This window comes from Periplaneta americana, chromosome 4 (genome assembly GCF_040183065.1).
Source record: "Periplaneta americana isolate PAMFEO1 chromosome 4, P.americana_PAMFEO1_priV1, whole genome shotgun sequence".
Classification (NCBI taxonomy): Eukaryota; Metazoa; Arthropoda; class Insecta; order Blattodea; family Blattidae; genus Periplaneta; species Periplaneta americana.
In genome coordinates, this window is record NC_091120.1 from 49,179,244 (window position 1) to 49,204,203 (window position 24,960).

Below are 24,960 nucleotides of genomic sequence, written 5' to 3' on the forward strand. Positions count from 1 at the left end.
GAGATCTCCAGCAGTAATTGAGTATTTCTTTGAGCTTCTATCTTCACTGCATCGCCGCGTGGATGGCATACACATTTCGCCATCCGATGTACTATAGGTAATTGCGCGTCATGTAACTTGGCGATGGATAATGAAGGAAATACGGGAAAATCAATTTCCAGGTATATCATACATTCAACAGCATTAAGTTGTGGTCTTAATATTAAAATCAATGCGAAGCTTTACAAACGCTACCACGAGACTAATCGTCGACTTCGTACAATGATTAGTTGTTGAAAGACTACAAATGTTCATTATTATTGTGCATTAACATTTTACATTCAGACGCAATTTGTCAGACATTTTATTTTAGATTGCTCAATGCACGAACGCAAAAGATACGTTTTTAAGTCGCATTTGAATGAATGCAATCGCTTTTTTTTTTTTAAAAAAGACCCCATTGTTAGATATAATACAAAAACGACGCCGTGTTACAGAACTTGAAAAATTTGTAAATTATATAGCAGTACACTGCTGATTGAGGTTCTGGCTGATATGTACATCTCAGTTAACGATATGTGTCAGAGAAAGAACAATTTTATTGTTTGTATGTATCTGAAGTCTGATTAGTAGGGCTAGAATTTTGATGACCTATAAATCATAAAAAGTCCTAAAAACAATGCATTAATGACCTAAAAATTTTTCATAAATCCCCTTAAAAATGACCTAAAAATTGATCTTACATAATTGGCTAAGTAGGAAAAGAGGTTTTGTACTACTTAATATTTAGATTTTAGTAATTAAATTAAATTTTACATAATTGTTTCTAAGTAGTACACTTTAATTAATTATTTTACCTGATGTAGTTTCCATGTATTTTTTTTTCTCTGTTTATTTCTATTATTGTATTTGTATTCCTGGTGTTGTGGAAGAGAAGGCCTGATGGCCCTAACTACACCAGAATAAATAAATAAATAAATAAATAAATAAAATGTCGATATGTGGACGTGAGGTCAGCAGTCAGCTGGTCGGTCGGTCTTGGCCCTTCATGGGCTCTAGCGCCATGTCACTACTTTACTTTTAGTTTCCATATAGTCTACCACAAGGCCACTCTTATCCGGAATTAGCAAGTATAGAGCAGTCTATATTGAAGGGGTGGTTGGACTGATCCATTACTTGGGGTGTACTACGTTAAAATGGGAATATTTGTGTAGAAAAACGATTAAAATATCATACAAAATAATGGATATTAATGGACAAAATTAGTAAAGAAAATATCAAAGGAAATAAACATTATTTTACATTAATAATGGGGATTTAAGGTCAAAATTAAATGCAAATGCCCTAAAAATGACCTAATAAAACAAAAGATGCTCTTATGAGTTGAAACAGGCAAAAAATGCAAAAAAATGTCCTAACAAATATGTCTCAAAAAACTTAGTTTATCACATAACATATAAATACTAAAGCAGCTATGTTTCTGGCTTACTAGAAAAAAAGATGCATTTTCATCAAAATCCCAGCCCTACTGACTAGTGTAATATATAGTTAATCGGCGATTGTATGCAATGGAGGGAGAAAGGAACTGGCCACCCTACCCCATTACCTCCTGGCCTAGTTTCCTCATGAATGATGCCTTATTGGTGTTACTTGTGAGGTTCAAACCTGTCTTAGGACAGCTGACTAACAACATATAGCAGTAATTATTAACCGAGGGGCCACGACCCACAAAGGGCCCGAAGAGCAGTTATTGGGGGCTTCGACCAAATAATAATAATAATAATAATAATAATAATAATAATAATAATAATAATAATAATACTGTAATCATCATCATCATCATCATTACGACTACTACTATTTTTAAAAGCGGTTCTATGAAAATTTAAACATTCGACTATGTTGTATTAAATAAAAACATAGGCCTAGTTAAATTTTCTTTTTTAAACTGATATCAAATTTCACATTACTATGTTCTATACTACATTACACCTTAGGCCAGGGTGCCGCACTAAAGTCAGGAAGAGGAAGAGAAGGGTCTTGTCATCAAAAAAAGTTTAGAAACGCTGTTATCTATAACATCGTAATAGAACCATTTAACTGAGTGTGATCGCTTTTTAAGGCCCACATTGCCAGCTGTAACATGAAAATTATGCTGCCTTGCAGAATGCAGTTTTTCTCCAATCTCAGTGAAATTTTGCACAGACGTCTACAAAAGCACGTGAAGTAAAGAGACATGTGTTTTCTTCTGCTATTGAAAGTATTCAAATCACTATGTGTTGATGATGTGATAAGTTAACAAAGAAAAAAAAAACTTAAAAAATTAACAACTAAAAGAGTACTTTTTTTTCTCAAAGTAATTGGAAGAATATGAAAAGCATGTGTCATATTTTACATACATATATCAGGAATAAATTAAATATAAATTTAAAGAAATATTATGTAAACTTTGAAAATTGAGACAATTAGCCTATAATTCAGCAAAAAAAAAAAAACAACAAATAATTGATATTATAAGTAAACTAACTAGAATATCAAAGTGAAAATTCGTGTATTGCATATCCACATTATGTGGTAAAAGTTTCAGACTAATTGGTATAAAATTGTAAAAGTTACAGCCTGAAAACAAATTACTGCAGTATAATGTACGATTTTCAAATTAAACCACGATCAGAATATCATCTTTTGTATGTACCATTACTGCTACGGAGCACTGTCATTTGTTAGAACATAAAACATCTTCACTGCCTTGCTCAAACACTCTCATTCGATAGTTGGTCCTTTACATAAAAGGTATTACCCAGCAGTAACAAAGTGTTGCACCGTATAAGTAACATTTCTGCACATATGGGCCTGCTGGCTGACTTTTAGAGGGGAGACAGGAATGGTTCAATGCACTTTGGCTTACATTGGCCCATTGTACGCACTATACGCGATGATTCCAGTCCGACAGGTGACTCGGGTGGCTTGACTTATCGAGAGGGCTGGACCCAGATCGGGTTCTTGCACTTGGGATTGCTTTGGCCCATTATGCGATGATCCAGTCCGACAAGTGATTCAGATGGCATTCATGAATTCGGTGCTGAGAGGTGGACCATCCTACCTAAGCCCTGACACAGACAGATAACAGAACCTGGATTTGTAAGTCGTAAGCATTGTAAACCCGTATTACTACCAAAACTTCACCTCAGCCTAGTTCTAAGGACTGAAGATAATAGACGAAACGAGGGGGAGGTAGAGAATGCTGAAAGAATGAAAGAGAGAAAACGGAAGTGCCCCCAGATAGCTTCCTTTGCAACATGTGCTTTGTCCACCACAAATTCCATCACGACCCGACTGGGGATCGAATTCGGACCGTCTGGATGCAAGATCAGCACGCTAGAGCTGAGCCACAGATAGTTTTGAGTTTGTTACCGACTTATGAAAAAGAGTACCTGAATGCCGAATATGTCATCATACATTTTAATACTTTACTATTAGATATGGAGAAATAATAATGTCGCAAATAGAGTTGGTTTCAAATCTCATTTATATAAATGATTACTAAAATAATACGGAAAAGAGTTCAAATCTACTTATGATTCTTCAAATGGAAACTCCGCTGTAACCGTTATTGGAAAGAAGCTGTGTGTAGTTAGTGTGGTTGTGTAACACCAGCATCCAAACTGCTTTCCGCCTTCAAGTTTACTAAGATAACGCGGATGTTTTCCTCCCTCAAGCAGAATATCTGCAGCATTTCAAAACATAAACATAACTTCATATCAAATTGTCAAACTTTATTCTCTTCATCAGACACTACCAAGTCAGCGGCATTCCAATTGATCACAAAACTTGAATCCCGAAGCTACATGAACAATAAACAAATTCCAAACAGCACTACAGGAACTTATAAAATACATTTCCTCTATTGATTTCATTCCGATATATTAAATGTTATAAAAATCCTTAACAAAACTTTCTTAGGAACAGATTAAAACTACAACATACGTGTTGGACATTTAGTTATAGTATGAAAAATATTCCCCGTGATTTTTTTTTAATTGGGTTATTTTACGACGCTGTGTAAACATCTAGGTTATTTAGCGTCTGAATAATATGAAGGTGATAATGCCGGTGAAATGAGTCCGGGGTCCAGCACCGAAAGTTATCCAGCATTTGCTCGTATTGGGTTGAGGGAAAACCCCGGAAAAAACCTCAACCAGGTAACTTGCCCCGACCGGGATTCGAACCCGGGCCATCTGGTTTCGCAGCCAGACGCGCTGACCGTTACTCCACAGGTGTGGACTTCCCCGTGAATGAGAAGCCTCCAAGCAGATTTATTAGCATTTTCTCTAATGTCAAAATTAGTATATTTTTCACTTGTTAATGTGATATTTTGTGCTGCTTTACATCAGGAATATTAGACAGAATGCAAAGCAAATCGCGATTCGGGAAGGCGAAGAGGGGAGGCAAATATACTACAGAATGGAAGTAATAAAACTTCGCAGATTTTAACAGTTTATTTCCTGGATGAAGTACAACAAAAAAATTTAATACCATATTAATAATCAACCAATACTTTTCTCAGAAAAAATTCCCTAAATGTTAACACTGTTTTACTCGATAAATACCATCCGTACGATTCTTATTTTTAGAGAAATTGATAAGGGATAATTCATCACTTTGCAGTTTTTCTATAATATGGACGATATTCTTGCAAATTAAATAAAAACATTAACACTTATTGTTATTTCCTATCTTTAGGAACTCTGGCAACCCTACCGGAGTGACTAAGCGACGGAATTCTGCTATTCAGATCAAGTGGGTGTGCTTTCGTACGAGAACCGGCAACGCGCTATTGTCAAATTACGCACACGTTCAGCCTACTTTCTAAGTTAAATAAATATGCACTTAATATTATAAAACGCACAATAGGTTTTTTAATTTCTTTTAATGCATTCTATTGTCCCCTTCAATCCGCACAATAACAGCACTTCCACCTTGTATAGCTATAGACCTATTGTCCGTTACTCAGGAGAAGACGAGCGGAAAGAATGTGACCTTCTTGACTATCGCTGCTGATTATTATAAACATCGCTCAGATAAGCATCCCAGTAGCCAGGTTATTACTCGTGCAGGAAACATTAGTAACAATACGTATGGAAATTAAAGCTAAGTTGAACAGGAGACCTAATGTTTCCGTTTACTGCAGTACAAATATTGCACGTGTTGCCGTACGTTATCTGTTCACATCTCTTCCTCCTCAGTCCGCTCTCGTCTTCTCCTGAGTCACTGACAGTAGTATTTGTCTTTACACGCCATACTATGCTAGTTCTCGTAACATGAGACAGTAATCGAGTAGCTCAGACCATGTCACTCACTAAGAAAGCGTTTTCTTAATTGAATTGGTCATTGCTAAAAGGTCCTTTGTCCAAAAATGTTAGTTCTGAATAAATCGAAAAAACTGTTTTTAAGAAATACTAATCTTCGTATAGAAATGTGGTCACTGTCCATCATAAAGGTACATTTGTGCTTTCTAGAAGCACAATTTTTATTTTCTTGTCACGTGTAGTTTGTATAATATTATTAATTAAAAATTCAAATTTAAGGGCCTTTTAGCAGTGAACTTAAAATAATTTCACATTTGGTTAAAAATGGAGTACTGTAATAAAATACAGGATTTTAAATTAAATAAACTACCATTATTTCAAGTTAAAAGTATATTTCTCTTCTTAAAATATATTTTAATTACGTATTACAAAGTTTTAGGCCCTTGTTTTAAATCTAAATTGACGATTTCATTCTGTATTTTCTCTATGTTCTGCTAGTGGAGAATTTACAACTTTCTCATAATCAGCTAACTGTTTATGGGGAATGTAGCATAGAATTTTCCTGATATCCTGCATTTTGTCTGGGTTGATTGCAATCAATTCATCATAAGCAGGATGTTGGGGAAGGACTATGTTTTCAATTCCAGGTAAACAAAGAGCAAAGGTATACCTAATACAACCATCAATGAACTTGGATGTTGAAACAATACGAGGAAGAGTGGCATTGTACATATATTCATAAAAACTCGCAGGGGCGAATGACAACTTCGAACACCGAGATACCTTTCTACCATAAGATTCTACAGAAAGACCTCCTCTTTTGTAAAACATGGGCCAGCTATATTTATTGTTTGTTTATTCTGCTCTGATAGTTATTTGTGTTTTAATACAAATTATTATATTATACGCAATTTCGGCTAATTGAAATGGAGACTGAGAGTTTGAAAATCAAAAAGAGACGTAGTGATACTTGCAGCTGGAAACGAAATACATTAAAGAAAGCCAAAGTTAAAGGCACTGAACATGTGACTTACTCTGGAAAATTGATGGCTGAAAGACGAACTGGTGAGGATTGTAGGTAAGTTCAAAATATTTACACTGAAATCACTGACGTAAATGAATATTGCATAAAAATGTTATTTCCTAAGGGCCACAAAAATCTTTATAGGCTATATAAAATATTTACGCATGCACAAAAAAAAAGTCACTCATTAACTGGTGGCCCATGTTTTACAAAAGAGGAGGTCTTTCTGTAGAATCTTATGGTTGAAAGGTACCTCGGTGTTCGAAGTAAGTATAAAGGTTTGTCATCAGATGGAAACACTGCTAAATGACAAGTTCACAGCTAGAAGGCCCTCTATCCCGGAGAAAGGGCATTTTAGCATGACACTAAAAATGAAACGCTCAACTGTGCGTGTATGAAGGCTTGAGGAAAGTCCTTTTAGCACAGATTGTGCATTTATATGTAAGGATGTTGAATCTGTAGTTAACTCATTTTTGCAAAAATACGGAGAAAGGGCCTTTTAGCAATGACCAATTCAATTCTTTCTTATACTAAAGAAGTGTCTTCACATTAGTTAGACATTAGTTAGGTATTTTCGTTATCAAACACCGTCAATTTCAATGCTGTAAAAAGCTATTCTAACAGAAAATAAAATAAAATTTTAATTTATATTTCAGCAAATGCGTCAGATCAAAAGGCTCCAAATTTATTAAACAACGAAAGAATCGAGGCAGTACAAATCACGACTTAAGATATTTTGATATGATCGACTTCTAAAACTAGCATCATTACCGATCTTCCAAGAATCTTAAGTAAATCCTAGAAACGAACTCATGTGATTCAAATTTAAACCATAGTGCTGACGAAACTGCCTCGTGAGATGCTATCAAGAATAATAATGAAAAGATTTCAAGAATAATGTTTAGATTTTGATTCACCTTCATTTGATAATATAATTTTTATAGAAGCACTTTTACATTGTGAAATAGTCAGTTTGTATCAAAGATCAAAAGAAACCGAAGTGAGGAAAAAAAGGGATAGAAAAACTGGTTCTGAGGCTCATGAATAAATAAGTACATACAATGACCAGGTAGTGATGTTAAGAAGTTTATAAACACTATCTGAAATACAGCTATTTTATTTTACACAATGTTGGGAAGACAACTATACAAATTTGGATACGAAGTCACTCTTCAACATACGTGAAAGAAGTGTAGAAGTTTTAAGCACATACAATTTTTCATATGGAATAGGCCTAAGATATGACAATTTATACGAGTATTTACAGTAATATGAAAGTGTGTCCACTGCTTTAGAGTAACGGTTGGTATGCCTGACCGTGAAACAAGCAAGCACGCATTCAAATCATGGTTGGGAGAAATTACCTGGTTGAGTTTTTTCGGAGGTTTTCCTCCTGAACCACTCGAAGCAAAGCAGAATTGCTGGGTTACTTTCCGCGTTGGATCTCGGAATCATTTCGCCTTTCAGGTCGACCGGGAGATACAGAAGACGTAGTGCCGTGAATCGTCTACAGGTGTCATCTGTCTGCATATGATCCCAGAGAGTCGAAGGGGCTTCCACAACGGACTACTACAGACTAGGTACATGGTAGCTCTGTGAATCCGGACAAATGGCGCCACGGTGAACATCGGTATCTTTAGGTCAAATGGATGCAGTAGAACGTATTGCATGATTTGAGAACAAATGCCATCGATCTGAGGAGGCTGTGGACAATAGGGAGACTTCGTCAGACCTGGATGCCGTAGCTGAATTGATAAGATGGCACCAAACAGTGAATCACGTACTTACAGGAAAGCGGTCCTAAGAATTTCAACAATCATTCCACAATAAGTTGGTCGCTACAAGCGGTTCAAGCCTTCGGGCACTGCTAAGAAAAGGGGGGAAGATTAAACAGTTAAACACAGTAAAACGTGCATTTAACGCTGCATCAAAGACTCTTCGATGGAAGATTTCGATTTCTCCTAAGCAGAGATGTTTCTCCTATCTATGCGGTGTTGTCTCATAAAGTAGGTCGCGAATGGCAAATGCGATATTTTAATTAGAATATTCAAATCTGTATGGTTTGAAGAGTGAGTCCAACACACGCGCGTAGACGGTCAGCCATGAAAAAGACGGTTTCTTAAATTGTTGTCGAAGTTACATTTCTTAACTGTGCATCAGTTGCATTCTGTGTTGGTGGTGGTGATAATGTTAGAAAAATATTTGTGTAATACCGTAGGCTGAAACAAATATTATGTTCTACCTAAGTCCCACATTTTAGATTAAATAGAATTATTATACAGAGTGGAAGTGAAAGAGCCTTGCAGATTTTCAGAGCGAATAGCTCATGTTGTATGTAACAAAAAACTATAATATCATATTAGTGAAAAGTTTAGTTTTTTTTTTTTTTTTTTTCAGAAAAAATGTTTTTTCCCCAAATGTTTAACAATCTCTTATTCGATAACTATTGCGAGTAGGATCGTGATTTTTATCCATATCGATAGGAAATCTAATAAAGAATAATTTATCCCTCTCGCGTATTTCAATAGCGTGCAAGATTTCCGTGTAAATTTAATTTTCAAAACCCCTAAATTCAAACCATTGCACGAAGCGAACGCGTAGCAAAGTCTTGCCAGATTGGCAGCTTACGTATGGAGACTCACCGAGTTCGTTGACTTCTTACACCTGTATACAAGTAGAGTGTTTTAGCGACGACGTTGCCGGACTGCTGAAACTTCAAGCTTAATTATCTAATTAAACGTGCATTTAATCACAGGTTTTCTACTCATTTACGTGTACTCAATCGTCTCTTTCAATGTGCAAGGTTATTTCACTTGCATCCTGTATATGTTTTGCTAAACAGCTGAACGCATTAAGTTAATGACGCTGCAGTAGAATACGACCCTAAACAAGCTGCTATAAAGGCTACCTACTGATTGTAGGAATGTCTATGTGACCTAGAAATCTAGAGAGTGGTAGTTGTAAGATGAATCGGAGAGGAGTAATCGTCTGGTAACCTAATAGTTTTATTTGGTTTATTTTACGACGCTTTATCAACAGAAATCGTTATCTAGCGTCTGACGTGAGTGAGATGACGGTGATAATGCCAGCGAAATGAGTCCAGAATCCGGTGCCGAAAGCCACCCAGCACCCGCTTTCAATGGGTTGAGAGAAAATCCCGGAGAAACCTCAAGGATGTAACTTGTCCCAATCAGGATTTGAACTCGGGCCCGCTCGTTTCACGGTAAGACACGCTAGCGATAGACAACCTAATATTGCAGGCGTTTAAATGTTATATTTTCTCAAAGAATACTGCTACGAATCGTTGGAATAAAGAAATATTTGTAGTGAAAGTTTCAGTTCATATTCATTTTCCCTATAACCAGTCTAAATGCATACACTTATTTCTCTAACACCCTGTATATTCATTTACTCATTAAAACAGTTCGTCAGGATCACTCTTGTATTGTTTTAAAGCATCTTGTTGCATGAAATGAGGAATTTCATGGATTCATAATACGGTCATCTAAAAACATCTTCTGTGCTCCCGCGTTTTGTGGGACGACTCCCTACGGAGAAACTAGAAACTAAAGCCGTAGAGTAATTTAACTTCCAGGAACAAAATGAGACTTCGTACTAAAAGGAATGACATAATGTATGGCAAAACCTTCTCCCGCTATAGTGGTGCATTATACGTATGCAATCCAAGCAGTACTGGAGCTCTATGCAGCAGCAAATTAAATTAATGAAGGACAAGTGGTGTTAATGGACAAGACTAAATCCTGCAGCACAATGAGTATGCCTGCCATCCGCACATGTACGTCGCTTCTTACTTCCAGCAAAATGTCCTTTCCTCTGCTGCTCCGCAAACTAATAGTACTAAAATAACTCATGGTATTACACCACACACGTGACACATACAGCACTCGCAGTTAGACAAAAATGACTAATACGCACAGAGATATAAAAACCTACATGCTATTTCATCTTCTTTTTTCTTTCACGTATTAGGCTTAGTCCTAATTAAACCTATTACGGCTCCAAGTGAACATTCCATATTTTTCTTGGTCGCCCTGTAATTCTACTCCTTTCGGACCATTGATATATGATCATTCCAATTTTGTCTATAGTTTTCTACAATATTATTAAGACTGGTAACTTTTAATTTAGTATCCACGAAGGGAGGCCGCCAAGCGCGGCGCCTCTCGCGGCAGCCTCGCTTGTTGTTTGCCTCGCGGTTTTGTTCTTTTGGTAGCAAACAGAAGTGTAAAACCAACCTGTTAGTGTGCAACATTTGAAGCATTAACATAGGTTTACGTGATAAGTTAATCACTGCGAGGCATGTTTAATCGCATCCAAAAGCCGACTGGAATTCGCTCATGGGTGAGGCAGCCTCGCACCCTTGCATTCCGCAATGGTATCCACTAAGCGAAGCAGGTATCATGAGGTGCCTCGCCTTAATAGTCGAACTTTTGCTATATTTATTAATAATCCCACCTCTGCAGACTGCAGTCATCACACCTTTTTAGAAATCCAATATCCAGTCCCATATAAACTTGTTCTTGTGGTCACAGTTTTGTAAAATTTTATCTGCGTTTATGTAATTGTTTTGTTGGAGAAACTGCACCTAGTGTCCCGCAAGAAACTTTTGAATGTCCAATGTTGTGACACTGCGCATGCGCAGATAAGTAAAGGAGCTACCATAGCCTACCATAGATAAAGCTAGTGCACTAACAATAACATGTACTCAAACCGTTTTAGCAGGTACAAACCACAAACTGCATTTTCGCGGAAGTAGAGAATTGTGTGTACTCGATTTTGGACTTTTTTTTATACCTATAATGATTAATTATATATTTTCGGGGCTCGAACTCGACGTTAATTAGTTCCTATGTTGGCGATTCCATAGATGAACTGTCCCTACTACAAACACAATCTTTGTAATAACACATCAGTCTTTTATACTCTTCGCGCATTTTGTAGTCTCTGCTCGACCGGAACTGGGTTTTTATCGAGAGGAAGATTGGCATAAGTAACAGTTTTCGTCACAGTGTAGGCAGATGAGTTGAAGTTGGTATCGCGAAAAGCGCAAGAAGTATATTGGCACTCCTTCAGATGTTAGAGCATAGCGGGACAAATACTGCAGTTGAGCCGTTTTGTTTAACGTTCTCTTTATATCGAGTTTCAAAGATAATATTACTTCTTGATATTTTATTACGTCTTGTACTTGTATCTGTACTATTCAGGTGTGTAATTTCGCAACCAAGAAAGCTGAAATCGTCACTTGATCTAATATGTTTTGGTGACAATTTTGCTCCTCAGTATATATTTTTCATTACACGGTATAACTTTTGATTTTTACGGGAATATCGAAAAATTAAAGTTTGTAGCAATAAGTTATTATTTAAACCGTATGAAGTCTCCATTTAAGCTACTAGGACCTCAACATCTGCGAACAAGGGTGTTAACAAAGATTTTAGTTCATATTCTACAAAATTACTCATTTTCATTTTCCATTATGAAACAATAAATTAGATAGCATTGGCGATAAACTATACCTTTTCCTGTCTTGTCTAAATACCGTTCCACACACCATATCTTGATAGCGCTTCCGAGTGGTGCTGCTCAGTGGATGATTTTTTTTTATTATTTTAGTAGGTTATTTTACGACGCTTTATCAACATCTTAGGTTATTTAGCGTCTGAATGAGATAAAGGTGATAATCCCGGTGAATTGAGTCCGGGGTCCAGCACCGAAAGTTACCCAGCATTTGCTCATATTGGGTTGAGGGAAAACCCCGGAAAAAACCTCAACCACGTAACTTGTCCCGACCGGGAATCGAACCCGGGCCACCTGGTTTCGCGGCCAGACGCGCTAACCGTTACTCCACAGGTCAGTGGATGATCCTACCAAAATGCACGACTCAAACTTCACGGTCCATTTTGTATGTAAAGGTAAATTTATCCCTATTAAAGGTCCTGGATGCCCGCAGGTTAGCGGGAGGTTAAGGTTCCCACCTTCACAATCGGCAATGGTAACAGTAGAGTTATCACAGTCCTACGTTCTTCCATCTTTATTTCCAAAGAAAACTCCCATATATTAATTTCGGTTACAGATTGACTCCAACAGTTTAGTAGGCGCTGTAATACGAAGGAATAGACAAACGACATGTCAAAGACCACTTTTTCAATATCAGCGGTGCTAAATATTTGCATTTACGCAGACACAAGGCATTAATTTTTTACAGCATTATAACATTTTTTCTAATGAGAATAATTGAAAATATCAATATCTGATACTAGAATCTCATGCGTAGCGTGTGAAATAAGTCAGTCGGTTAGCCCAGCTGACGAGTTACAAGATGCAACTCACCAGTGGCAAACATAATTACGGTAACGTTTATTAAAGGATTTTTTTTTTTTTTAGGAGGGAGGTGCGTTACTTTTCAGACTTTATGACTTGATACAGTATCTCGAGAGCGATCCTTCTCTGTGAGACAAAATCGTAAGCTGATGAAGTGATTAGTCAACAGTTTTATTCAGCCTACAGTTCGTTCATTCAGTGACTGGGAATGCAGGTGATAATGCAGTTTACTAAATGTAACTGCTCCCACACTTTCGTAACCAGGAAATAAGCTCAATTCACAGCCTAAACAGAAATTAAGAAACGCCACTTTTTGCTTGTATTTCATAATACAGTAATATGACAGCTAACTGTGAACATGTTGTTAAGTACATAAATACTCTCGGATTCAAACTTGTAATCTATGATTATCAAATTGAACAGGTTAAGAAATGTTAACTATTTCGAGACAAGTCCCCTTTTATCGATATCTTAAAAGTTGTTCAAAACCAAGATAAATCCTCAGTGGTGTCGGGATACTAGCAGCAAAATCAAAATGTTTTTAAAACTTATGTAAGGTGGATAATTATCTACACTGCTGAAACAAAGGCCACAGCAAAAAAAAAAAACTTGCTAAGCACATGTGCGATGAAACTTGTGTCAGATGACATCTTAAACATTGCTGGACGACACAATGGAATCTAAGCGATAGAATTCATCGAAAAATGATGACAATAAGACGTCGAAATTGGCCAAAAACTAGTGAACGTGGTGAGACCGCCGATGCCGTGATATCCGTCGCTGTTCTGCAGTTGGTTCCCAAATAAAATATCAACAACGTGAGTTGGTTCCCCATGTTCAAATAGCACCAACGTGAGTTGGTTCCCCATGTTCAAATATCCAAGGCTGTGATTTTCTAGCAGGCTGTGTGGGACATGTATGTTAATCGATCATGTAGCAGAGTAGTTTTATTGCCTATAACGCCACCTATAATCGATCATGACCCGTGACTCCATCTACGCTGTTTGGGACATGGATGTTAATCGATCATGTAGCAGAGTAGTTGTTATTAAGCTTAGGAGTAAAAGTAAATGTAGGCCTAAGATAATGCAACAAAAGGAAACGTTTGTGAAAGATTGGATGGAAAAGTTTTCTGATGACAGTGTAAGCAGACATGCATTCCTGCGACACGTTTGTTTCAAATTTTTACCAGTACAGAAATAAAATTGTGAAGTTATTCGACGCAGCGTGTCCGCCAAGCACAAAACATTTTTAACCTACCTACTACTGTAGACAGTAGTTGACAGTCCTAAGTCTGTATAAAATGGGAAGGGAAATGTTTTCTGTCTTGATCTGGCGCGGGAACCAATTGCAGTACACAGGAGAAATCAACCTGGAACCAACTCGAGTATAGCTCGGGGACGAACTGGAAACTAATTCATAGATTTGGGAACCAATTCCAGTACAGCCATATCCGTATGTTCCTCTCCTGAAACGCCCAACGTGAATCAATGACTCAAAAATAGGAACAAAAAGAAGTAAAAGAAATATATCAGAAGACTTCCTCATAATAGCCTAATTTCGTAATTCTGGAAACTTAGTGGATTTTGTTTTGCACTATAAACAAATTACTACACTGTCAAGGCATATCTCAAAAGGATTCTAGAATAACTAACAAAGTCAGTCAATAGAAAGGCAGAATATCATATAAACTCACGATTTAGTTCAGAGGTACTTCAATACTCACCCTTGAAAACACCTCCTTAAAAGCACACCATCGCTCCTTCTTGTGGCTTCCAACTGAAAAAGAGAAACAAATTTATGAAAATAATAATAATAATAATAATAATAATAATAATAATAATAATAATAATCATCATCATCATCATCATCCTTGCATGTATTGGGCCTAGTGGCCCGTTACGGTCTTTTGTCAACTCTTGAACGGTCTGCCCAAGGATCTCTTGCCCACAGGATGGTAATTTAAAATTTGGCGTGGCATTCTGATGACATGTGATCTCCAGTTTTGTCTGTAATTCTGCAGGTATTCCGTAATCGGTTCAATCTGCACTTCTTTCATAGTGTCAAAATTTCTAATGTGATCCATTCTCGTGTATCCCGCTGTACGACGCATAAATCTCATTTCTGCCGCCGTTAATCTTTGTGAATCAATATTATGAATCGTCCAAGCTTCACTACCAAAACAGAGTATAGGTCTGGCCAATGTTTTATAAATTCTGGTGCGCGTATGTTTTTGTACTAAGGTTGGTTTGAATATCTGATTAATTACCCCCATAATAATAATAATAATAATAATAATAATAATAATAATAATAATAATGTGTCACTCGTGCCAAGTATGCCTCACTACACAAGAAACAATGCAATCCAGGTTGTCTTTGGTTACTAGAATCCTGTCCCTATTGAAAGGATATATCGAAATAGAACGTGGACAAGAATTACCGATAAATTTTCCTTGGAATTCTCAAACGGGACAGAGTTATTTAAAGGGCTCAGAGCCAAAGGCGACTAACCCACAATTACAAAATGAGTAAATAAGAGTTGATATTAAGAGGATCCTGACAAAAATGATTGGTTTCACAATTTATTTTAATTCGTCTACATTGAATAAATACAAAAAAATATCAAGAATCTATAATAACAATGTAAAGTTTTGAAAAAAAAAAAAAGCTTAATAATGAACAATACAAAATTGTGGGTTGTCGCCTTTGGCTCTGAGCCCTTCATTTCACGTGCTATAAAATCTACGACCCGAAGTTTTACTTCCATCTCAGACCAAGCCATTCTTAGGATTTTGTCCTTTATTGAAAATTGATTATTTATAATGAAATATGACGTCCCATTACAAAACGCTCTAAGATTACAGAGTTATTGGTAACAAGGGTCTTGCTCTGACATCTACTTTCTTCTAGTCCTGTCAGGTTGCTACGGTAGCTCACTGCGTACTTGTGAGAGGCCATGAGCTCGAATTTATCTTGTTTGATGATGTTTTTTTTTTTTTTTTTTTTACTTTATAGCCATATTTTTCAATGCTTTAAAATATTGTAATTTATTGTATTTCTCATGCATTTAAAATAACAGAGAAAGTGATGTAATTATTTTTTAGTTAACGAGTGCCTTACTGTAAGATATAGGCCTAACAATTCATCTTCGCGTAGTACTGATGATAAGTGAAATTTTGGTGATATGTCGTAAGCGGAAAATGTTCAGACAGTGTTGCTCACATGTTCCTGTATTAAGAAAAGCAATATACTTGGCTCGGAAACATGACGGCCTCTGTTCTTGGAATTGGTAATCCCTCATAAACCCCCATCCTCTACTCAACCCCTAGCCGCGTGGCAGAAATACAATAGATCCCAGCATTGCCAAATCTAGTAGTCATTGCCTCTACCTGTTTGGTTTCACCCGTTCTCAGTGTCTTTTCAGACATTTGTCGACGTGTTGTTTTATACCGCTGTGCGCTTCAATTTATCTAATTTATTCCGGCCATGATTAATGAGTGTTGGAGCAGATGATCCGCAGCCAGGCCTTCTGATTCACTTGAAGATCGAGGACCATCACAAGAACAAATAACACCGTCGAAAAAAACAGAATATCTTATTTGCAGAGGAGCGTAGCTAAGAAAACAAAGTGTTAAAATATTGTGTCTAACGTTAGAAATTCTATGCATAGAGTAATCGAAAGTTGAGGTAGTTTGATAAGTACAAATCTTAATCACTTAACATCGGACGCAACCGGCGGAGTTGGTAAAAAAATATATATAGGGCATAGAAATTAAGAATTACGCTTCACCAACTAAAGAGAAAATAAACAAATTAAAACAGAATTCGGTATGATAGACGATTTTATGCGTGATTTACTTCGTCGAACAGTACGTGAACAGTACGCGAAAGAGATATCGCCAACAGCAAATAAACTTGCGGAAATATATTCTGGCCTGATTTGTACATTACGTTTAAGAATTCAGAAAAAATGTCATTCGATTCTATCCAGCACATTCGGAATTACCAGGAAAAGGGTTTTTAAGGAATATAGTTTGCGAAGAAGAAGAAAAAGCTCATGCCGTTTTCCACTTAACAGCTATTACAGCCAATGCCGCACTTTACATTAAAAATCATAACTTCAGAACTAATACAGAGCCACTGGCGTAGCTCAGTTGGCTAAGTTAACTAACGATCTGAAGTTGCACTTGGTCATGGGTTCAGTTCCCGCTTTGGCTGATTTATCTGATTGGGGGTTTTCCGAGGTTTTTCTCAACAGTAAGTCGAATGTCAGGTAATCTATAGCGAATCCTCGCCTCATCTCGCCAAATACCATTTTGCCATCACCAATCCCATCGACACTAAATAACCTAGTAATTGATAGTGTCGTTAAATAACTAAAAAAAAAAAAACTAATAGGCCTACAGGTTGTTTTTACCTGAATGAACTTCAATAGTTGGTGTAGAAATTTAAATTTTATATTAGGCCTATATTTTATATAACAGAATTTTAAGGTATAAGAAGTGTACATGCCCCCTTAATTAATTAAATCATATTTCGTATCTTATAATGTTCCTTAGGCCTACAGAAAATTTCCATCGAATCAGCAACTAAACTGGCAGACAAACAAATATATTCTTTCGTGCTTTAATATGGTTTTCGTGTTATGAAAAAATGATGTAAAAGGAATACATTTATCCATGACTGGTATCTAAACTGGTCTTTATTTCACCGTCCTTAGCAACCTAAATAATGACATTATTCACAGCAGTGAATAAAAGTTTTCTAACTTACAGCAGTGAATTAAATATTTTTAAATCACTCTCTACATGACAACCAACATATTGGCATTAATTAAAATGAATAAATATGAACTTCTTCGCCAACAACACATTACAAAGAAAAAACCTACAATTTAAAATTAAATTTACATCGGTAATGAATAAAATATTGTATAGCACACTAGAGTAAACAGATTTTATGCGCTCGTGGAAATTATCACCCAAAGCGAAGCGGATAAAATCTAATTTTACTCTCTTGTACTATAAATTGCTATTCAATGATCACAGTTTCCGAAAATTTTACAAGCGCAACATCCTTAATTAAGTATAAAATTCTGGAACTTCAATAACATGAGAATTTAACACTTATTATATAATTCTGCAGTTCTTTGTTTATTTAGGCAAAACATGTTAGTGAAAATATAAATATAAAGTGTTTTTAAAATAAGTTTGTTCATTTTTATACCAATTTTATTTCAGTAATTATAAATTAAGGTAGATTTACAAAGATAATATAGTCTCGCTGAAAATCGCGGTTTCACGGAACACAGTTTGAAAAATATTCGCAAATCGCAATGACTTCAAGAATTGGCAACTCGGCTAAGGGTTTATCCCTTGCGCGTGCCAGCAGTTAACTGGTGAAGGGGATGAGGGAAGGTCGTCATGTTTTCGTGCGAAGTATACCTCTCATCCTCTGTTACTTTAAACATGCCATTAAATAAGTTATAACAATAATTGAAAACATATAACATTACGACAAAAAATTAAAATAGGATAAGTTTAATGTAACTCGAAGAAATTCATTCACTTATTCACTCATAGTGTTTTGCCCAATGGCAGGTCTTTCACTGCAAACCCAGCATTCTTGCATTTTTTTTTCCCTATTTTCTGCATTCCTCTTGAAATGAAGTTAAAAGATCATAATTAAAATTTTAAATATAGTTTCATAAATCAATGGTTGCAGATAAAATGGAAAGAGCATTTAAAAAGAGTTAAAAATTCTCGATTTCCAAAGGCAGCAATGTCATACAAATCAAGAAGAGGCAGAAGAGACCAAGGAAGGCCACTCAAAAGATGGATGAACCAGTGAAAATAGCAACATACAACTACAATCTAATAACTTTATCATCTGTACATACGTGCACACATTCATATACACATGCATGCATGCATGCATACATAATATTGTGTTGTTTTCTTTCAATTAATTTAATTAATTTAGACATCAATTCGTATGTGGAAAAAGTGGAATGATGATAAGGGGAAAACGGAGGTACCTAAGAATACAGGGTTGTTTCCGATCTCTGACAACGAATTTGAATGACGTCATGTGCGTCAGAAATCACAACGACAGCTGAATTGCGGCGAGAGGTAACAGACCAGTAGTAAGTGATCTCATAGTCAGAGTGCACGGCGACTCACAGAATAAATTCCCAAGAAAATCGAGCCTTTTTGGGAGGGGTACATAACAACCCTTTCCGATGCCAAGTAATTAAGTGAAAATAAAAGAAGCCTGCAATAAACGAGGTTGCGTTAGTACCAAGAAAGGCATCGTCTGTGTACTTAGTAAGATTGGTAAAGCTCGAATGGAATTAATTTTTATCATCTCGTGGGGTGCGGTGACTTGTGACGGGGGGTGGATTTGCTTGGTTTTTTCACTCTGAAATTAATCTCATCCGAACTTTTCCAGTCTTATTAGGTATACACAAGATGCCTTTCTTGGAAATAACGAAACCACGTGTTTTTGCAGGCTTCTATGATTTTCACGTAGCTGTACTTGGCATCGGAAAGGATTGTTATGTACCTCTCCCAAAAAGGCTCGATTTTCTTGGGAATTGCTACTGTGATACACCGTGCACTCTGATTATGAAATCACTCACTACTGGTCTGTCACCTCTACATGACATCATTCAAATTCGTTATCAGAAATCGGAAATAACCCTGTATAATGAAAGAGTAATGGAACGGGGAAAAACTCTCTCCGGCGCCGGGATTTGAACCCGGGTTTTCAGCTCTACGTGCTGATGCTTTATCCACTAAGCCACACCGGATACCCACCCCGGCGCCGGACAGAATCGTCTCAGATTAAGTTCCAACTCTTGGGTTCCCTCTAGTGGCCGCCCTTTGCACTACGTCATAGATGTCTAGATTTAAGACGGCGCTTATTCCGTCGGATCCCGGCCAACTAGTCACTCATAACGAGTACACCTCAGCACATGTGTGGACTACAGTCCTAAGTTCATAGACATCTATGACGTAGTGCAGAGGGCGGCCACTAGAGGGAACCCAAGAGTTGGAACTTAATCTGAGACGATTCTGTCCGCCGCCGGGGTGGGTATCCGGTGTGGCTTAGTGGATAAAGCATCAGCACGTAGAGCTGAAAACCCGGGTTCAAATCCCGGCGCCGGAGAGGGTTTTTCTCCGTTCCATTACTCTTTCATAATATGATGACGCAGAATATCTGCATGGAAATATCATATGTACTTCGGTACATTAAAATAATATATATAAAATAATATATATAAACCCTGTATAAGTCCCAGTAATGTCCTTGCGTCACTTGATACTGTCGAAATTTTAACCGAGAACCGGTATGGGGAACCGGCGTTTCAGCTGATCGGCTTTACATCATGGACTTCACGCACAGCTTCATACTAAAAATATTAGATAACATGTTCCTGCTTAGTTATATATAGTTTAACTAGCCAACACGAGCTCGATCCCATGTGTTTCAATGCAGCCCGGAGCAAAATCAAGTGAGGGAGAGCGCCAAGTGCTTTCAAACTCTATCTACTTCGACTCTCCTTTATACTTACAGCGCAAGAGGAAAACTACGGAAAGTTTTGGAAATAAAAATCCTGCACATCGTTAGACGAGGGCTGCAGAAATATCTCCCATGAAGAGGGACTCTTGCTCGACTCTTGACGGAATAGCTCGGGGATCATACAGTGCCAGATCACAGAGAGCCCCTGGGGGTTGGCTTATATGAGATTTCCTTCGCTCTCCCCTCCAATTGGAGGACTTCTTTGTGGACATTTCACTAACACAGTGCACTTTAAACTATTCTCTTCAAGGAAACGAAAAAAGAATCCTAAGTGGATCGTAAAAACTCTCCTTCTTACACAAGAATCTAAATCGTTGGGCATGTTCTGATTCCAGCTTATGTATTCCCAGTCCCCTCCTCTCGTCTACAAACCCACCTTTATAACCCGATGAAAAACATCAAGGGCTCTCAGTTTTCGTATTTTTCTAGCGTCATTTCAGACATACAATGCTACCGCTCCGCTGGAGGCAAGTTCAGGCAGCCAGTGGTTTCGTGCAGCATGGAAGCAACAAAATTGATGTAACCATGATGTAACTATGAAAATATATTCACTGCATTATATTCAGATTTAACAGAAGCTCGGACGTGTTACACATCTAAATTGAACACAGCCATCGGGAACGATTTATTGTGGTACTACAATCAAGAGAAGAGAGGCTATTTCTTTTGTTCTATATGAAAATAGAAGGTCACGCAGTGACTGCGGTACAAAAAAACCTCTCTGGCTTTAACATCACTATTACTACACTAAAATATATCTAGCATACCATCAAGCTTACCGGTACTCAATTTATGATTATGTCAGAGCAATATAATCATAACAGATGATATAACATTACGACTGTAGGCTGAAGTTCTCGGGTTTTGAGACCCTTCAATTAATTTTTGCTTTTGTGAGTCAATTGAAATAATGTAGTAAGACGGACAGTGTTATAAAAGTTTAAAGTGGACAATTATTGCGTGCAAATAGGTCTATCAATAATTATTTTAAAATTTAAAGATACTGAATTAAGAATATAATAACTTTTTCTCTTGCTGTATATGTCTCTCTTGATTAGTAATTTCTCATAGCTACTGCAGTAGTGGTGGGGGGCATGTGGTAATCGAAGACTTCGAGTTCGATCTAACACATTGAGTTTTCCTTGAAGATAAAGGCGGCGGCAAGCACATAGGATTGACATCCCTACTGCCACAAATGACGTTTGTATTTTTACTGCAGTGGTGATAAGGATCATTCTGTGGCTCCAAGGCAAAATGTTTTTTTTTAATCCAAGAAAACTTTGTGTAAAATATACGTTACAGTTGAGCTTACAATTAGTGAAGTAAATCAAAAACACATAATAATAATAATAATAATAATAATAATAATAATAATAATAATAATAATAATAATAATAATATTTTATTGCCAGAACAAAGATACATATTGATTTTTTTATACAAGAACTCTCTAGCACGCCCAGAAAGAATAAGTTACATACTCGTGCTCAGGGGGCATTCCACATAAGTTAATGTTAAGACATTTTATTGAATAACAGAGTAAAAAGTTTCATTTTGGAGATGCCGATAAGCTCACTGTATTATAATTTCAATTTTTGTTTTCCACCTGTGCTTATCTTAATATTTGGATTTATATTAACGTTTTCGACACTCGGTGTGTGTCATCTTCAGATATGGGGTCTATGTCATTGTGTGTTGTGAAGACCTAGCTTCTTAATTATGTTGTGGGTTGTTCACTTGTGTATGACCTTTCATGATTTCTTAATTTAGCTAAAATTACTATAAGCAGTGTGTGGTTGGTTGTTATGATTCTGTTAAATTCTATCTTTTGAAAACCCATATAATTTTCTATTGTCCTATATAGGTTTTCAAAAGATAGAATTTAACAGAATCATAACAACCAACCACACACTGCTTATAGTAATTTTAGCTAAATTAAGAAATCATGAAAGGTCATACACAAGTGAACAACCCACAACATAATTAAGAAGCTAGGTCTTCACAACACACAATGACATAGACCCCATATCTGAAGATGACACACACCGAGTGTCGAAAACGTTAATATAAATCCAAATATTAAGATAAGCACAGGTGGAAAACAAAAATTGAAATTATAATAGAGTAAAAAGTAATAAAAGAAAATAATGAGAAGAAAAAACACAGATATCACAATAATTGAACTTTAAATTTTCTCTGTTAACAGCAATTTTTTAATAGATTCTTTGAAATAAGGAACATTAGCAAATTGTATGTTTGGGAATTTATCTATTATCATGTTATAAAGCCTTGGACCGAAGTTGCTACTGTGATTATATGCTACAGTTGTAGCACATTTAGGAACTGTCAAGCATATGCTGTCTGGTCTTTTGGTTTTGTATTTATGTGAATATAAATTAAATATGTTTCGGTTTTTATGTACGAAATTCAGTCAACAATGATCTTCAACTGATTAATTAATAGCTACTTATTTATTCAGTCATTTCTTGTCATTGTTGTAAGACTCCCTTCAACTTAAACATATGTATATTATTTATACTTCCAACTGCCTATTGCACAATATGCTCTGTCTCTGTGGCAGCCTGTTAATACAGGGAGCTGTTATCTTTTAGATAAATCAATAAAAAAAAATTGTTATAAATTTGATGAAAGTCAAATACTTTAAATTCTGAATACAGCAGCTCTGAAGAATAATCAAGAGGCTTATTAAGGCATATTTTTATTATTATTTTCTGTAGCAGAGGTACTATAAACAATACTCCATCCCATCCATGTAACATGTATTCGGGAAGCCATTCTGTGATGGTACCGACATGAAAACAATGTATACAACAATCTCACAATGTTAAATCTGTATGTCTTTTCCATTTCAATTTTCGAAATAGCGGTGGATATGAGTGATTTACTAAGATTCGGAGGATTATAGGTAGGAGTCTGATTAATGAAGTATAATTACAAGATCCGTTTATAATGTAGTGCTAGTGCTGATTTTGTGACATTAAGTGCTTCAGTCGATAGATGCGATGTCTGCATTTCTTTTAACTATTTCAGAAATGTAACTGCCATGTCAGTTTCATATCGATATCACTCACGCTATGTTTTGCATATACGAATCTGTGTTAGGTTAGGTTAGTTTAGTTTAGGCTTTTGTTATGCCTTGCATATACGAATCTGTGACAGTTAGGTTATGTTTGTTTAAACTTGTATTATGCTTTGCATACAGGGTGTTAAAAAAAGTGTCCAATATTTTAGGAGGTGATAGTACGCATCAAAACAAGAAAAACATGTCTAATAAACATGGGTCCTATTAACACATACTTTCTGAGATGTGAACACTTGTTCATAGGAGGTGCTCAATGTGACGTCCACTCATAGCAGTGCATTCCTCTGCCCTTCGGCGTAAGGAATCACTCACTCTTTGAAATTGACCTGGTTGTTCTTGGTAACCAGAAGTCTAGGGGATTTAGGTTTGGGGAACAAGCAGGCCAAGGTGTGGGACCTCCCCAATCAATCCAACGGTCCTGAAATGCCAGCGTCAGGTGTTCACGCTCATTGCGGAAAAAATGTGCTGGTCTGCCATCATGCATGAACCACATCTGTAGTCTTTGCTGACATGGCACATACTCCAACAAGACAGGCAATACGTTAATAAGAAAGTCCTGATAACGAGCCCCAGTTAATCTCTGTGGTAGCACGTATGGCCCTTAATCTATCGCCAAGAACGTCTGCCCATACGTTGATTGAGAATCGGTGCTGATGTCTTATTTCTTCAACTGCATGGAAATTTTCATGCTGGTTACGAAAATTCACAACATAATCTCTGCTGAACCCTGTTCATATCCGCAACCACACGTTTCGTTTCAGTATTCCTTGCGACGTATCAGTATTCCATGTCAGGGGTGTCAACTATGATATGATTATCTGGTAGCCTGCTGTATTGTAGGGCAGAAAAATGCATTACCATAAATTGAAGTCACAATGAGCACCTCCTATGAACAAGTGTTCAGATCTCAGAAAGTATGTGTTGTAGGACCCATGTTTATTATAAATCTTTTTCTTTTTTTGATGCATACTAAAGTCTGTGTGATGTATCTTGTCTCACTGTGAAAAGAGAGAGAAAGGAGATATATCTTACTTCGTCTGTATTGTTATGGCGATGGGGCAATGGAGCGATGCCGTCCATCCATCCAGTGGCGGAAGGGACTAGTTGATACATTCTGTAGCGCAAAATAAAATTACAAAATATCTCTCTTCGTACTGTGTAGCTCCGTCACTGAGCTTGTCTTTCAAGAAATTGAGTTCTGGTAGCCTGTACAATAACAAGGTTTTGAAAGGAATCCTGAAAATTTACAACCCTCCTATAATCTCCAATCTCATTTGAAGGGACTTGGTTTTATTGCTACCGAGACAAGATAAACCTTACCAGGTATATCACCTCCTAAAATATTGGATATTTTTTAAACATCCTGTATACAATGGGCAAAGGCTGGTGATTTTTTTGTTTTGTGATGTCCGTAATAAGGTAATGTAGGCCTAATGGTGGATTTTCACTTTCGAAATCAACAGAAGTAACTTAGCGCTACTGTACTTTCACACAAAAAAAAACTGAAGCATTTGCAGAAAAGCCTCTCCCACAGCCGTTTTGTTCATAACTATCATAACAAATCTGCCAGTCTAACGAGGATCGAATCTTCATCCTTCTGATGAGAATATGTTATCA

At 36.7% G+C, this 24,960-nt stretch overlaps 1 protein-coding gene across 2 annotated transcripts in view; it reads right to left on the reverse strand.

The window, feature by feature from the left end:
* brat (brain tumor) overlaps nucleotides 1-24,960 on the reverse strand; it is a 718,927-nt gene that overhangs the window by 487,813 nt on the left and 206,154 nt on the right. For both annotated transcript variants that reach the window (XM_069823300.1, XM_069823297.1), the window contains exon 3: nucleotides 14,381-14,433. The gene's annotated coding sequence lies outside the window, so the exon portion shown is untranslated. The remainder of the gene's footprint in view (nucleotides 1-14,380; nucleotides 14,434-24,960) is intronic.